The sequence below is a fragment of the Puma concolor genome, unplaced genomic scaffold, assembly GCF_028749965.1.
Source record: "Puma concolor isolate L17-30 unplaced genomic scaffold, mPumCon1.1.hap2 unalloc_scaffold_76, whole genome shotgun sequence".
In the NCBI taxonomy this organism is placed as follows: Eukaryota; Metazoa; Chordata; class Mammalia; order Carnivora; family Felidae; genus Puma; species Puma concolor.
This window is the reverse complement of record NW_028240287.1, coordinates 1-13,336: the sequence shown is the minus strand read 5'-3', so window position 1 is coordinate 13,336 and position 13,336 is coordinate 1. Positions and strand designations below refer to the sequence as shown.

Here is a 13,336-nt window from a genome sequence, read left to right as displayed (position 1 = left end):
TATGTTAGTACATCTGTTTTTTTCAGCTACTTTATAGAGTTATAAGGAAATAAAACATTAAAAGCCAGTGGAAGCATGTACATAGGGGCCCCATTTCCCCTTGGTGTGCTAAAAAAACTGCATTCAACCCTGTCAATTTGAAGGTCTAATTGGCTTTGTTAAACGGTTTGTGGGTGGAGGCACATCGCATCAGGCAAGGAGAGGGGGCTTCTCTGAGCGAAACAGGAAAAGGTTTTTAAAGGCCAAAGGAGGGGATTAAAAAGAAAAAGTGTACTAGCAAGGAACGCGTGTTCAGGCAAAGTTGCCTCTGGGCGGAGGCTGGGGTCCATCTGGACCTGCTCCGACTGCCCCGGAAGTTCCACTTTGGCCTCGCAGACTCCCGCGGTGGCTGTCCTTTGAGCGCCCGCGCCGAGTCCCCCTAAAGCGGCACTGCGAAGGCGGAGAGTGGCCCAGGCGGGGACACCCTGGAGCGAGGCTCTGCGTTCCCTGCCTGAGAGGAGCCTCCAGGAGGCGGGGCACAGCTCCTCCCCAGCCCATAGCCGTCAGTGCGCCTGTCCCCGGTGGTGGCTCTCCAGGGTCCCCCAGCTGGCGCAAAGTGCACGCGCCCCCTGCTGGCCGCAGGGAGCAGCGCAGGGGCTCAGAGCTTCCCGTTTAGTGTTGCCTGGCACCCCTCCTGGTCTTCGTGGGTGTGGATGTTAATGAAATGCACCCGCCGCTCCTGGCTTTGACTGCAATGCACTCAGAGACCAGGAATCAAAGCATAAAGTCAGCTTATTAAGGCCAACTGCTTTCCCACCCACTAATAATGAACGGTTGGAATTTGAACATTTAAAAATGCCATTTTTAATAGGCATTTGGCAACCTTCAAATTGAAGTTCCTTTGGCATGAACCTAACAACATATGTAAAAATCTGCATTCAGAAACATCATAACCCTGTTGAAAGGTCGCAAATAAAACGGAAATGCGGAGATGTTAGTTTTTCATGATCCACAGACTCAATATTCTTAAAATGACAATTCTTCCTAATTTGATGTACAGATTCAGCTAAGTCCCAATCAAAATGTGAGCAAAGGGATGTGCTAGAATACACAACATCGGACTGAGGAACAAAGCTAAAGAACTCACACACCCACATTCCAAGACTTACATGAGTATAAATAATGAAGTGAGTGATCTTGGCGAGGAACTAGATGCAGATGATGAAGTTTTGGGGTGATGGTGGGGTGGTCCAGAGCCGATGGCCAAGAAAGAATTCCTGAAGATGTCTTTGGTGCAAAAAGGCGATTTTGTTAAAGCATGGGGACAGGACCCATGGGCAGGAAGAGCTGTTTGGGGTCGTGAGGAGTAACTCATTCTATACCCTCAGGTTGGGAGGGGGGCAGGGATAGAGTAAGTCTCTAAGGTATATTGGAAGCAAGGTTTCCAGAGCCTTGAGGGGCTAGCTGTTGCTAGGGAAATGCCATTTGTTACCGTTTAATAAAACCCCAGTCATGAGACCCTTCAGATGTATATGGGGGGGCCATACGCTTGGAGTATGATTGCCAGCATATATCTTGGGGGACTTGAGATAAAGAAAATAGACTTACAGGAGCCTCGAGGTTGGGATAATGGTAAGCTAAGGTTCTCTTTTGCCCCCAGCAAAGTGTCGTCATGGAGGCAGCTGAGCCCCTAGAGGGAGGTCACTCTGCCAGTTCCAAGGACTTGTCAATGGGCTGTAGGCAGTTAGGGAATTTAATGTTTCATTTGCCTTAGTTTCCCACATCATCATGGCAAGCACCTAAACCCTTTTCCTTTGTTCTTGGGTAGGCAGGAGCGTCCTCGGAATACCACGTATTCCGTGTGTGTGTGTGTGTGTGTGTGTGTGTGTGTGTGCGTGTGCCCCAGCATGTATTTTGCCTTCAGCTTGCCCCAAGCTCCCTCATCACAGAGCAAACAGGAACAATGGGAGCCCCCCAAAAGACCCATATGGGAAAAAGTGAACATTTTATACCAGCCTTACAAACTACACAAAAATGTATTCAAAGTTGTCAATAGACTTAAAATGCAAAACTGAAAATTCTGGAGGAAACCACAGAAGGAAAGCTGCATGACCTTGGGTTTGGTGATATTTTTATTTACAACAGCAAAAAGCAAGCCATGTAAGAAAAAAATTGATTACACGGATTTCAATAAAATAAAAAATGTCTACTCTGTACATGTCAGTCTAAATTTGTCAAAACTCATACAGTATACAATACCAAGAGTGAATTCTAATGTAAACCGTGAACTGTGGGTGATAATGATGTGTCACTGTTCATGGACCCAACAGATGTACCATATGGTTAATAACAGGGGAGGCTGTGCATGAGTGAGGCAGGGGGTGTATGGGAAATCTCTGCACCTTCCTCAAGGCGGGGGTCCTGGAGGGGGCTGGGAGTGGGCTGCAGGGCGACCCAGAAAGGGGCTGAAGGGACTGGAAGCGGTATGTGGAGACCAAGAGTGGCACGTGGCAGGTCAGGGTCTGGAGAGGGGCACTGGGGACCAGTTCCTGGAGTGGGCATGAAATAAAAGATGGATTGTGTTCATGAAAATATCACCTAGAGGGGTGCCTGGTGGCTCAGTCAGTTAAGCTTCCGTTAGGCTCATGTCATGATCTCACAACCGTGAGGTGGAGTCTCACATGGGGCTCCATTGGGCGTAACTGTTGCTTGGGATCCTCTCTCTACCTCCCTGTCTGCCCCTCCCCCCATTTGTGTTCTCTCTCTGTGTCTCAAAAATAAAGAAACATTAAAGAAGAAATTAAAATAAAATATCACTTAGATCCATTACCAGACAAGAAGACCCAGGCACCAAGAAGTGTGCGTTGTATGAGCTAATATGGTCAGTGACCACATGGCATCTGCCACAGAGCAAACACCAGGCTGACAAGTGGATATCCTCACAAGTCTTGTTTTTTATAACCTTGGACAGAGTTTGCTGTAAAAAGCTATCTTATGCATCTTCCCTAAAAAAAAAATTTAAAAAAATGCACTTAATGCATTCTAAAAACCTAATGCAGTAAAATCAGGTTATACAAAAGGCAAGAAACAGCTCTTTTTTTCACACACAGTTACTTGAAAATAATTAAGCACTTTAGGAACTTTGAGGAACTCTTGAGTCTTTCTGGGTAACTTACCCCTCACAGTAGTTACTGGAGCTCTCGACATGCAATCCTACGTGTTTTCACACACACACACACACACACACACACACACACACACACACACACACACACTAGCTGTGCCCTGAGACTTGCATAAATGAATGAAACTCTTGGCTTCACATTTCATCTTCAACTATTGTCCTGTAACATTTGTAGTGGCTGCCCTCTGGACCAATGCCAATACAATGGAAAAGTTAATTTTAAAAAGTTAGGGTGCTGCTATTTATTGAATTTTCTATATATTGCATTTGTTGCAAAGGCACTTTGACACAGTTAATTATGATTTACATGTGGGATTTCCAAGGCTGCCTCCTCAGAACTCCGAAACTGCACACAGGATCCCCAACTTCATGAGAGGTCACCGTGCTTGCCAGTGTTCCCGGCACACCTCGCCAAGTGTGTTGGCCGAGTGTTCAAGCTGTGGAGACTCGGCCCTGCACCCTCTCCAGACTGCCAGGCAGGCGATGGCTCAGTGACATGGAGCCGACACAGGGGTTTCGGGGAACAAACACTCAGAACCTCCAGTTCTAAAGCCCCCTCCCCTCAGCGCACCTACTGGGTCATTGGGTCACCTGTCCCAGCTGGTGTCTCCGTGTCCCTTCCCAGTTCGTACCGTGAAGCATCTGTATGGAGGGAGCAGAGAGACTGTTGTGTGTGTTCAAACAATACCCAGCAAACAGACGGTCCTTGGAGGGAAAAGGTTTGTGTCTGTTCAGTTCCTGAGGCCTGGCTGGGTGTGGCACAGACGACCAGCAGTAGGGACAGCCAGAGCCATCCCCGTCCACTGTCACCCTCCTGCCCAAGCCTGGCCTCCTCTTCCCTTGACCACCGACCTCCACCCCCAGCCGCAACTCCCCAGGAGCTCCTCCTGCTCTTCCTCCCCTTCTGGGACCTTCTCTCAGACAAAGCGCGGGTTTCTAAGCTGCTGTGTCCACCTTTGACTTTACCTGTGACTCCCTTGTCCTGTGTCCTTCCTCCTCATCCACAAGGCTGGATGCGGGCCTGGCTGCAGTCCAGCCCCAGGTGCTCCCTGCCCACCCCTGAGGCACTGCATGCGGCTGGACACCGGCCACCTGCTCCAGAGGCTGTTGGTGGGAGACCTTTGGCATTCTGCTGGCCGTTGCTGTCCCTGAGGCTCTGGGCAGCACCGTCTGCTCTCCCCGGATTCCCAGAACGTCCTCTTAACCACTCGGTGACCTCACCCTCCATCCTCTGGCATGCAGATCCAGCACTGACATGGTTGTCCCTGACAAGCTGGGTCCCACTATATCTCCCTTTTACCCAAATCCCTGGTGGCTTCAGCGTTGGAGTTAAAGCCACAGTCTCCAGGGCACCAAACCGGCCCTCCAGAATGTGCACCCCTACAGCCTCTGTGATCCAACCTGTGGCTGTCCTCTCACCGTGCCATTCTTCAAACACAGAGAATGCACTTGGGACGCCTCCCCACGCCTCCCCTCTGCCTGGAGAACTCTCTCCCGAGAGACGCACCAAGGGTCTCCAGGTGTGTGGACCACCGAGGAGCCACCACAGCATCTCCAACCCAGGACATCTCTTCTCTGCTTTCTTTGGCTCCTTAGCACTGACACACCGCACGCTTCCTTGTACACAGTCTGACTCCTGACCTCAGCCTGTGCAGGGCTCTTCCTGGGCCAAAGCCGACTCTGAGAGAGACGACGAAGGCTTGCGCGAAGACTGAGTGAGATGTGACCCCGGGCCACATCCTGAGGGGTGGGGAGGAAGACAGGAGAGAAATCCAGCATGAGGGGAAGGACGGGGATGGCTTCTGCTGGGGCTGGCTTCTGCTGTGACCGATGGTGCTCAGCCTCAGGGGGAGGGAAGGAGGGGCAGGTGCCGCTGGTTATTGGCCTGTGGTGTGGGAGGGACGTCACAGGGGGACGCTGGGCAGTGACACCCCCGGATGCTGGCTGGAGCCTGCCTGGCGTGGGTTACCACAGCAGTGCTCCGTTAGCCAGGCTTCTGCAGAGAACCGTCTGGATATGTGGGAAGATTCATCATGAGGGACTGGCCCATGTGATTATGAAGGCTGAGAATCTGCCGTCCGTGAGCTGGAGGCCCAGCAAAGCTGCTGGTGTTGTTCGGTCCAAGTCCAAAGGTCTGTGAGCTGGGGAGCGGATGTCTGAGGGGAGGCGATGCTGTCCCAGCTCACACAGTCACAGATTTGCCCTTCCTCTGCCCTTTTGTTCTATTCAGACCCTCCGTGGATTGGTTGATGGCAGATTCTATTTCAGTCACTGAAGCGCATTAATGCATTTAATCCCCACCTCAGCCCTGAGGCTGGTGTCCTCTTCCGTATCTACAGAAATGGACACAGACCTACTGAGAGACCGGCTCAAAATGATTTGGCTCATAAGCATTGGAAACAAAACCTGGACATTCCCTCTCCCAAACCTGTGCTTTTACCCCATGCACAGACCGATGCCAGGAACACTGTTGGTGCCAAATAAACCTTAGTGTAATGAATGAGTCTCCCGGGGTTCTGGTCAAGCAGAGACATCCATGCCCTGCCCTGCCCCGGGCGACTGCAGGCCTTTGTTCTCACGGCATCAGACCATCCCACACACACTGGTATGCAGCCCAGCCTTCCCAGGAGATTGAAGGAGCCATCGGGAGCTTCCAACACCTGTCGAAATGCTGGACCCTTGTATGCACTCAGGGTGCCGTTGAACTTGTGAGCTCATGGACACATTTTATGATGGTTCTGCTGAAGGACAGGAAGGCTTGGTGGGTGCTGTTTGAAGAACATCCATCCTGTGTGAGTTAGCCCCAGTTTACAATCCAAAGCACAGAATTTTAGAAGTGAGCTGTTTCGTCTGTTGGGAGTTTGGTGCTTTTGCACTGATTTTTACATTTTGGTAATATATTCAGCATCAAGTTCTCTGGCATTTTTTGTTTTGTTTTTGTGGGTATCTTATTAAAAAAAAATTTAATGTTTATTTCTATGAGAGAGAGAGAGAGAGAGAAAGAGAGAGAGAGAACGAGCAGGGGAGGGGCAGAGAGACACACACACGGAATCTGAAGCAAGCTCCATGCTCTGAGCTGTCAGCACAGAGCTTGATGTGGGGCTTGAACCCACCAACTGTGAGATCATGACCTGAGGTTGGACGCCCAACTGACTAAGCTCCCCAAGTGCCCCTTGTTTTTGTGTTTTAATGTGTCCTTGATCTCCCCCTACCTCTCGGGTTTGTGGAAATAATCTTGCATTTTTGTGTCAAATTATTATTCAAATTCTTTTAACATTATGAAATGTTTCTTTCAGAAGAATGTGTATTATTCACATTAAATTAGGTTTTATAATTGTATAGGAAACAACTATTTCCACATGAACTCTCTGTAGTGAGGGTTGTTCTGATCACCACTATTTCTTTATATTCTGTGTCCATCATCCTCAAATATTCCGTAGGCCCTGATCCTGCAAAGAGGAAGGGCAGACCTCTCACGTGCTGGATCCTACAGCCTGGCTTGTCCTCACCATATTCCTCAGAAATCTCTAAAATTTCCTGACAAGTCTATGATTCTCCTTTCTACTATCAAAAAAGAGTTCCTCATTTTTGGTCATTCTCCTGTCATTGTGGGAAGGAGAGGAAGTTAAACATATTGCCTTATATGAGGATCTTGAATCTTGACCGCCTTCTCAATGGTATCACTTAAAAAATAAAGATGAGGGGTGCCTACGTGGCTCAGTTGGTTAAGTGGCCAACTTCGGCTCAGGTCATGATCTCACAGCTCGAAGGCTTGTAAGTTCCAGCCCCGTGTCGGGGTCAGTGCTGACAGCTTGGAGTCTGGAGCCTGCTTCCGATTCTCTGCTCGTGTTCCATCTCTCTCTCTCTCTCAAAAATAAATAAACATTTAAAAATTTTTTTAAATAAAAAAATAAAGATGCTTGAGGGTCAAGAAATGCCTACTAGGCTGCCATGGAATTGGGGCTCTGGCATGAACAGTTCATTGTGCACCATTGTGTCCCCTGCCTGTGCGAGCAGCACACCTTCCGTGGAAACCACACCTCGAGAACAGGGACCAATGAGATGCTTCCTTGTGTTCGGGCTGCAGCACATGTTCTGACGCATTATAAAAAATGCTTTGTTTAACCAGTTGTGGATCTTCCCCCCCCCCTCCGATTCAGGGAGAAGCAGGACAGCCTGAGTTACCCGTGTGGGTAGAACCCTCCAGGCAGCCCTTGTGCGCTCAAGCTTGCACAGGTCAAATGGGACAAACATGTCACCAGAAACATCTTCTCCCTTCTCTGCACCCAACCCTCTGGAGGCTCTGTCACACTCTGCCACCGTGTCTCCTTTATTTTTTCAAAGAAATCTTTGTTTAAGTTTATTTATTTTGAGAGAGAGAGGGTAAGCGGAGGAGGGACAGAGAGAGAGAGAGAGGGAGAGAATCCCAAGCAGCCTCCACGCTGTCTGCACAGATGTGGGGCTTGAACTCACGAACCGTGAGATCATGACCTGAGCTGGACCCAACAGCCAGACGCTTAACTGACCGAGCCTCCCAGGTGCCACCATGTCTCTATCTTGACACCCAAACCATTTCCAAGTGTACAACTCAGAGGTCTTGTTTATTTTCACAGCTCATCACTTATGATCGTGTCTAGCATGTGATTATACAAAAGACACTGATGCAATGTCCACTGAACTCATTGTACATGTGAAAAAGAAAATTGAGGGCCTACATGAGTTTTGACCAAGGCTCGTCCTCCCCTCCTGTCCCAGCCTCCAGGGGCCTAGCGCCTGTGACTGCAGAGTCCTCCAAGCTTCAAACAGCCCCCCTTAGCCGCGGGGTGTACTCCTGCCCCTAGCAAAGGCAGCGATGGGGGGACTGAGCCACCAAGAGCCCAGGTCCTGCTTAAATTCTCGCACAACTGCCAGCCAGCCTGCTGTGTGATCAGGACGGGTGAGTTCTTCTCTGGCAGCAAACAAGCAGGAGTCCCAGTGTCCCAGGTCATGTGGTACCGGCACCGTGCATCCCGCCTGTCGGCCAGCATGCGGGGAGACGGGTGATGAGGGATCCTCCAGCCCTAGACGGGCCGCCTGGAGCATGCTCAGCACTGCTCACGGCATCCACGGCATCCAAACACCCACAGGACACGGTCTGACCACATCTGCCCTGAGCCGGGAACTGGAAACCTCTGCCACATGGAGATTCTGGGGCCGCTGAGAAAGGCAGTGCCCCGCAGGCACCCCCTGTGGACTGTTCAGTTGGTGGAAATTTCAGAAACCAGTAAGGGCCTGGAAGGGAGATATTTTAAAATGTCCCCACAGGCAGCAGATCAACCACCTGCTGCCTCCGTTGTGTCTCTGATTTGAGTTGTTTTGGGGGTGCAGTGAACCTGAGGTCTGCCTCAGGGACCCCCATGCCTGGTGCTCACCTTGGGTGGCTTCCTTCTGAAGGAGGTAGCCGGAGGCACCAGCACATCCTGGATCCTGGGACTCAGCAGACGCCTGCCCCCCTCCCCCCATGACCTTTGGCAGGCTGGCAAACATCTCTGAATTCAGTTTCCTCCTGAAAAGGGGCTGTCAGGGAACTGAAATAATGTGGGACACAGATGTGGATAGGGGCTCAGTAAACGTCCTTGCTGTGCTCTTGTGGGTCTTCTCCCTCAAGAACCCTCCTCCAAGCACCACGAGGGAAGTGGGGGACCCAAACACGTCTGGTGAGTGCTGTGGTCCGTACGTCTGTGTCCCCCGAATTCACTCCGAGGTGATGGTACCGGGAGGAGGGCCTCTGGGAGGTGATGGGGTCACAAGGGGGGAGCCCACAGATGGGATCAGCAACCTCCTAAGAAGAGATGGGGAGAGTTTGCCCCTCCCTCTGCTCTCTGCCTTATGAGGACACAGAGGAGAGGAGTCTACAAAGCAGGAAGAGCCCCACCAAACACCGGGTCAGGCAGCACTTTGGTCTTGGATGTCCAGCCTCTGGGACTGTGAGAAAGTGTGTTGTCTAAGTCAGCCGTCTGGCCATGGTACTTTGTTTTAGTGGCCCAAGTGGACTAAGACAGCTGTCCCTTTGGCCCAGGGGCTTTGGGGAGACAAATAAAGTGTAAAATCTCAGAAAATCTTTGAGCCAGGTGGGAATAACACCAGCCGATAAATGATGAAGACTGAATTCAGAGTCCAGTCAATGTTCTCCTATTGCTCAGTAAAGGGGACACACAGAGGAACCTGTCTAGGGACGGTCTGCAAATGGTGGCGGCCACCAAGCCCCGGAAACGCAGGTGGGCTGAATCGGGAAGTGGCGTCAGTGTAGAATACACGCTACGATCCAAAGACTTGGTAAACAAACAAACAAGCAAACAAAAAACAGTGTAAGATACCTTGCTGATAATTAGATTGAGTAGATGTTGAAAGAATAATATTTTGGATCTATGGCTTCAATGAGATACATTATAAAATCAATTTACCCGTTTCTTTCCGCTTTTTTTTTTTTTTTACTGTAGTTACCAGAAAATTTAAAATTGCGCGTATTCCTACTGGACAGTGCTGACCCAGGACAGTGTGTCAGGCTCCACATTTTTGCCACTTTGGGTAGACAGTCCTCTGTCTGGGGGGTACTAGGTCAAGCCGCATCTCTCTGTCACCCACCGGATAAGCCAGGAGCTGGCATCCCTCTCCTCCGTGACAACCAGAGCATGTGCAGGCATCACCCAAGTGCCCAGGCCCCTGTCCTGTGGGCGTGACTGCCGCTGACTCCCCAGTCCCTGGGCAGGAGGAGATGTTGTAGCGAGACATTGGCAGGAAGTCAGATCCGTCCCTGTCTTGTTTGCAGCACCACGGGGGTGGGAAAGTGAGTTCTGTTGGGGTTCCTCACTCCTTGCTGTGAGCCCGACACCCCAGCTGTGCATAGGGACCATGGTGATTCCTTCACGTTGGAGGTCTGGAGGCAGGAAGGAAGGAGCTGGTGCACTCTCAGTAGGAAAGGGAGCCGTCCCCCCTTGCCCCTCCAGGGTGTAGGGTGTCAGGTGCAGATCACAGAGGAGTGGGAGGACCTGGGTGTGGTGAGCACCTGTCGTGGCCAGGTGGGATGCTGAGGGCACTCCGTGCAACTTCCCCTCTGCATCAGTATGTGGAAGCCAGCATCACCCCCATGTACTGGTGCAGGAACTCCAGTTCAGAAAGGTAGAGTATGTTGTCCCCAAAGTACTGAACGACAAAGCCATGATTCAAACCCAGGTCTAGTTTCCGCCTAAGCCCACATTCCTCCTGTGATCCTGCAATTCCCCTGGCCTCTGCCCCACGGAGCTCAGGGACTGGATCCTGAACACAGTGTGGGGGTCCCTTGATCAGACACATTCTCTGGCCCTCTGGAAAGCCACATGCACTGTGGTGAGGCCAGCGTACAGAAACAGGGAAGCACATGGCCTTCCCCAAAGCATGCGTTCTCATGCTCACCACTCACTAATATCCCTCTGGTGGCCAGGCCTGTGACCAGGACGAGGGCAGGTCCCTGCCGGCTGAGAGGAAGGAGGAAATAAGCCAGAGCAGACAGAGAGCCCACGCAGGGGCGGGGAGGTGCAGAGGACGTAGCAGTGGGGCCCCCCAGCTCCTCTGCAGACACATCCCTGGTGCCCTCCCTAGGAACAATGCAATCCAAACAGGCGGGGCAGACTCTCAGACAGGATTAGCATGGGGAAGCCTGCACACCAGTTGAGGGTTTGAAATAATTCAGTTGTGGAAAAATGTCTACGCTCAGTTCTTTTCAAAGCCAGGTGCTTCCTGTGACCATCCAGGCGTCCCAAGAGGCAAATGAACTTGGTTAAATAAGGATTAAATTCACTTTTCATGCAGACTCCAGGCTTTCCCCAACATTTAAATCTTTCTGGGGCCCTTGGATAATAAGGCCTCATGGCAGGAAGGCAGTTTGGGAAAGACTGTCAGCCCAGATGGGGATCAAGCCAACAAAGCAAGCTGATCTGCCGTTTGTTTACACAGCAAATTACATTTTTGAATAATGTATCTTGGCTGATTAAGCCTGAAAAAAATTGTTCTTTCCAGGCCAGTGAACATTTTAAAGGATTTTCAGTCAGAAGGGACTCCTGACTGTCCAGCACTCAAGGTCAAGAGAACAAAATTTCCTTCCGGAGGCATCCAGTCCCAGTCTGAACTGAGCAACTAGAGATATGCAACGCCCCCCCCCCCTCCCCGCAGCCAGGGGCTGCTCCGTGGTGACATTTACAGCTATACCACCTTTTTCTAGAAGAGGCAGCAAGCTTTTATTTAAAGCAAACAGCTCACACTTAGACTGATGATTGTTTTTTATAGTTACTTATTTTTGAGAGAGGGAGAGAGAGAGAGAGAGAGAGAGAGAGAGAGCTCCTGCCGGCACGCGAACAGGGGAGGGGCAGAGAGAGAGGGAGCCAGAGAATCCCCAGCTGGCCCTGTGCTGTCAGTGCAGAGTCTGAGGTGGGAACCGTGAGATCGGTTCTTGAGATCATGACTTAAGCCAAAGTTGGACACTCAACCCACTGAGCCACCCAGGCGCCCCAATGGTGATTTTTTTTTAATTAACTTGAAATAACTGCAGGAGTTTGGGTTTGATTTTTCCTTAGAAGGAATGTTTCTTCCAGCAGTTGGGGCTGGTGAACAGAGACCTGACCTGTCCATGAACATCAGATTCCCCAGTGAGACTCTCTTGGGGTCCAGTGTTGCAAGGGCTCAGGACAGATCTTGTCTCTTGACAGCCAGTAACAGGAGAAGGAGGGACAGCATGCTTTTTAGAAGGAAAATGAATTTGGGGCCAGGGGGTGTCTGCAAGTGGTCCATGGGCATTTGCACAGCGCCACACCTCACCTTTCTCATGCTGTTGATAAACAGACTCGGAGGCTCAGGAAAGGCTGCCTGGTGCCCCAGATACACTTTTTTTTTTTTTTTTTTTTTTTTTTATTTAAAAAAAAATTTTTTTTTTTACGTTTATTTTATTTTTGAGACAGAGAGAGACAGAGCATGAACGGGGGAGAGAGAGAGGGAGACACAGAATCGGAAGCAGGCTCCAGGCTCTGAGCCATCAGCCCAGAGCCCGACGCGGGGCTCGAACTCATGGACCATGAGATCGTGACCTGAGCCCTGAGCTGAAGTCGGACGCCTAACCGACTGAGCCACCCAGGCGCCCCCCAGATACACTTTCTAACAGCCTGCACACAAGGAAAATCCACTGAGGGGCGCTTGGGTGGCTCAGCCGGTTAAGCGTCCAACTTTGGCTCAAGTCAGGATCTCACAGCTTGGCTAAGTTGGAGCGCAGTGTCGGACTCTGTGCTGACAGCTGTGTGTGTGTGTGTGTGTGTGTGTGTGCGCGCGCGCGCGCCTGTCCCATCCGGTTTGCACTCTGTCTCTCTCCCTCTGTCTCAAAAATAAATAACAGCAAAACAAAAAATTGAAAAGAAAAAAGAAAAATCCACTGAAGTCAAATCTGTCCTTGGCTTAGGAAGGCTTTGCACCCTGCCTCTCACTTTAAAAAAAAAAAAAAAAAAAGGAGAAACTGTCCTGTCGGGGGGAGTTCATAGAAAGTTTCCCTGGGGAAACAGCAGGACCCCCATGCCCACTAGGAGGCGGGCACTGTCCTGGGCCCCGTTAGGAGGAGGGGGGCACACAGGAGCCAGGAGGAGGGCCTGCGGCTAGTGGGCAGAGGAGGAACAGACAACACGGGTGTGGAGTCTGTGAGTCGGGGGCGGCTGTGTCCCATCTGCAGGGACACTGGAGAAATGTAAGACCTGCAAAAGTGAGAGTCAGGGTCCTGGGGGGGGGGGGGGGAGGGCGCTTAGTTCAAAGAGGAGCCCAGGGAGGCTGGAGCCACGTGACTAAGGGGGCGCTGGAGGAGCAGAGGGGTTGCCAGGAGCTCGGACAGACCTACCTAATTCACCTCACCCGTCTGTGCAGAGGGTGGGCAGGAGGCAGACTGGGCGGAGCAGCCCCGAGGCCCCGGCAGAGGCTCCCCTGAAGGGTGGCGCAGGGATGGATGAGCCACCGGGAAGTGCTCTGGGACTGGAGGGAGGGAGGAAGGAGGGAGGGAAAGGAAGTTTGCAGGAGGCCCACCCAGCTGCCAGAGCTCTCCCAGGCGTGCAGAGGCATCAGGCCCAGGCTGTGAGGACCGTGTGCCTCGTGTGGGAGACCCCCAGGGATTCAGCCCTGAGGAGGGGT

General features: G+C 51.3%; 1 long non-coding RNA gene across 1 annotated transcript; it reads right to left on the bottom strand.

Moving 5' to 3' along the window:
- Nucleotides 1-3,376: 3,376 nt before the first annotated feature.
- Nucleotides 3,377-5,569, bottom strand: LOC147570991 (uncharacterized). Its single transcript, XR_015247821.1, has 2 exons — nucleotides 4,130-5,569; nucleotides 3,377-3,805 (listed from the first exon to the last, which is right to left on the bottom strand). It is a non-coding gene; the product is annotated as an uncharacterized LOC147570991 (long non-coding RNA).
- Between the last annotated feature and the right edge of the window lie 7,767 nt (nucleotides 5,570-13,336).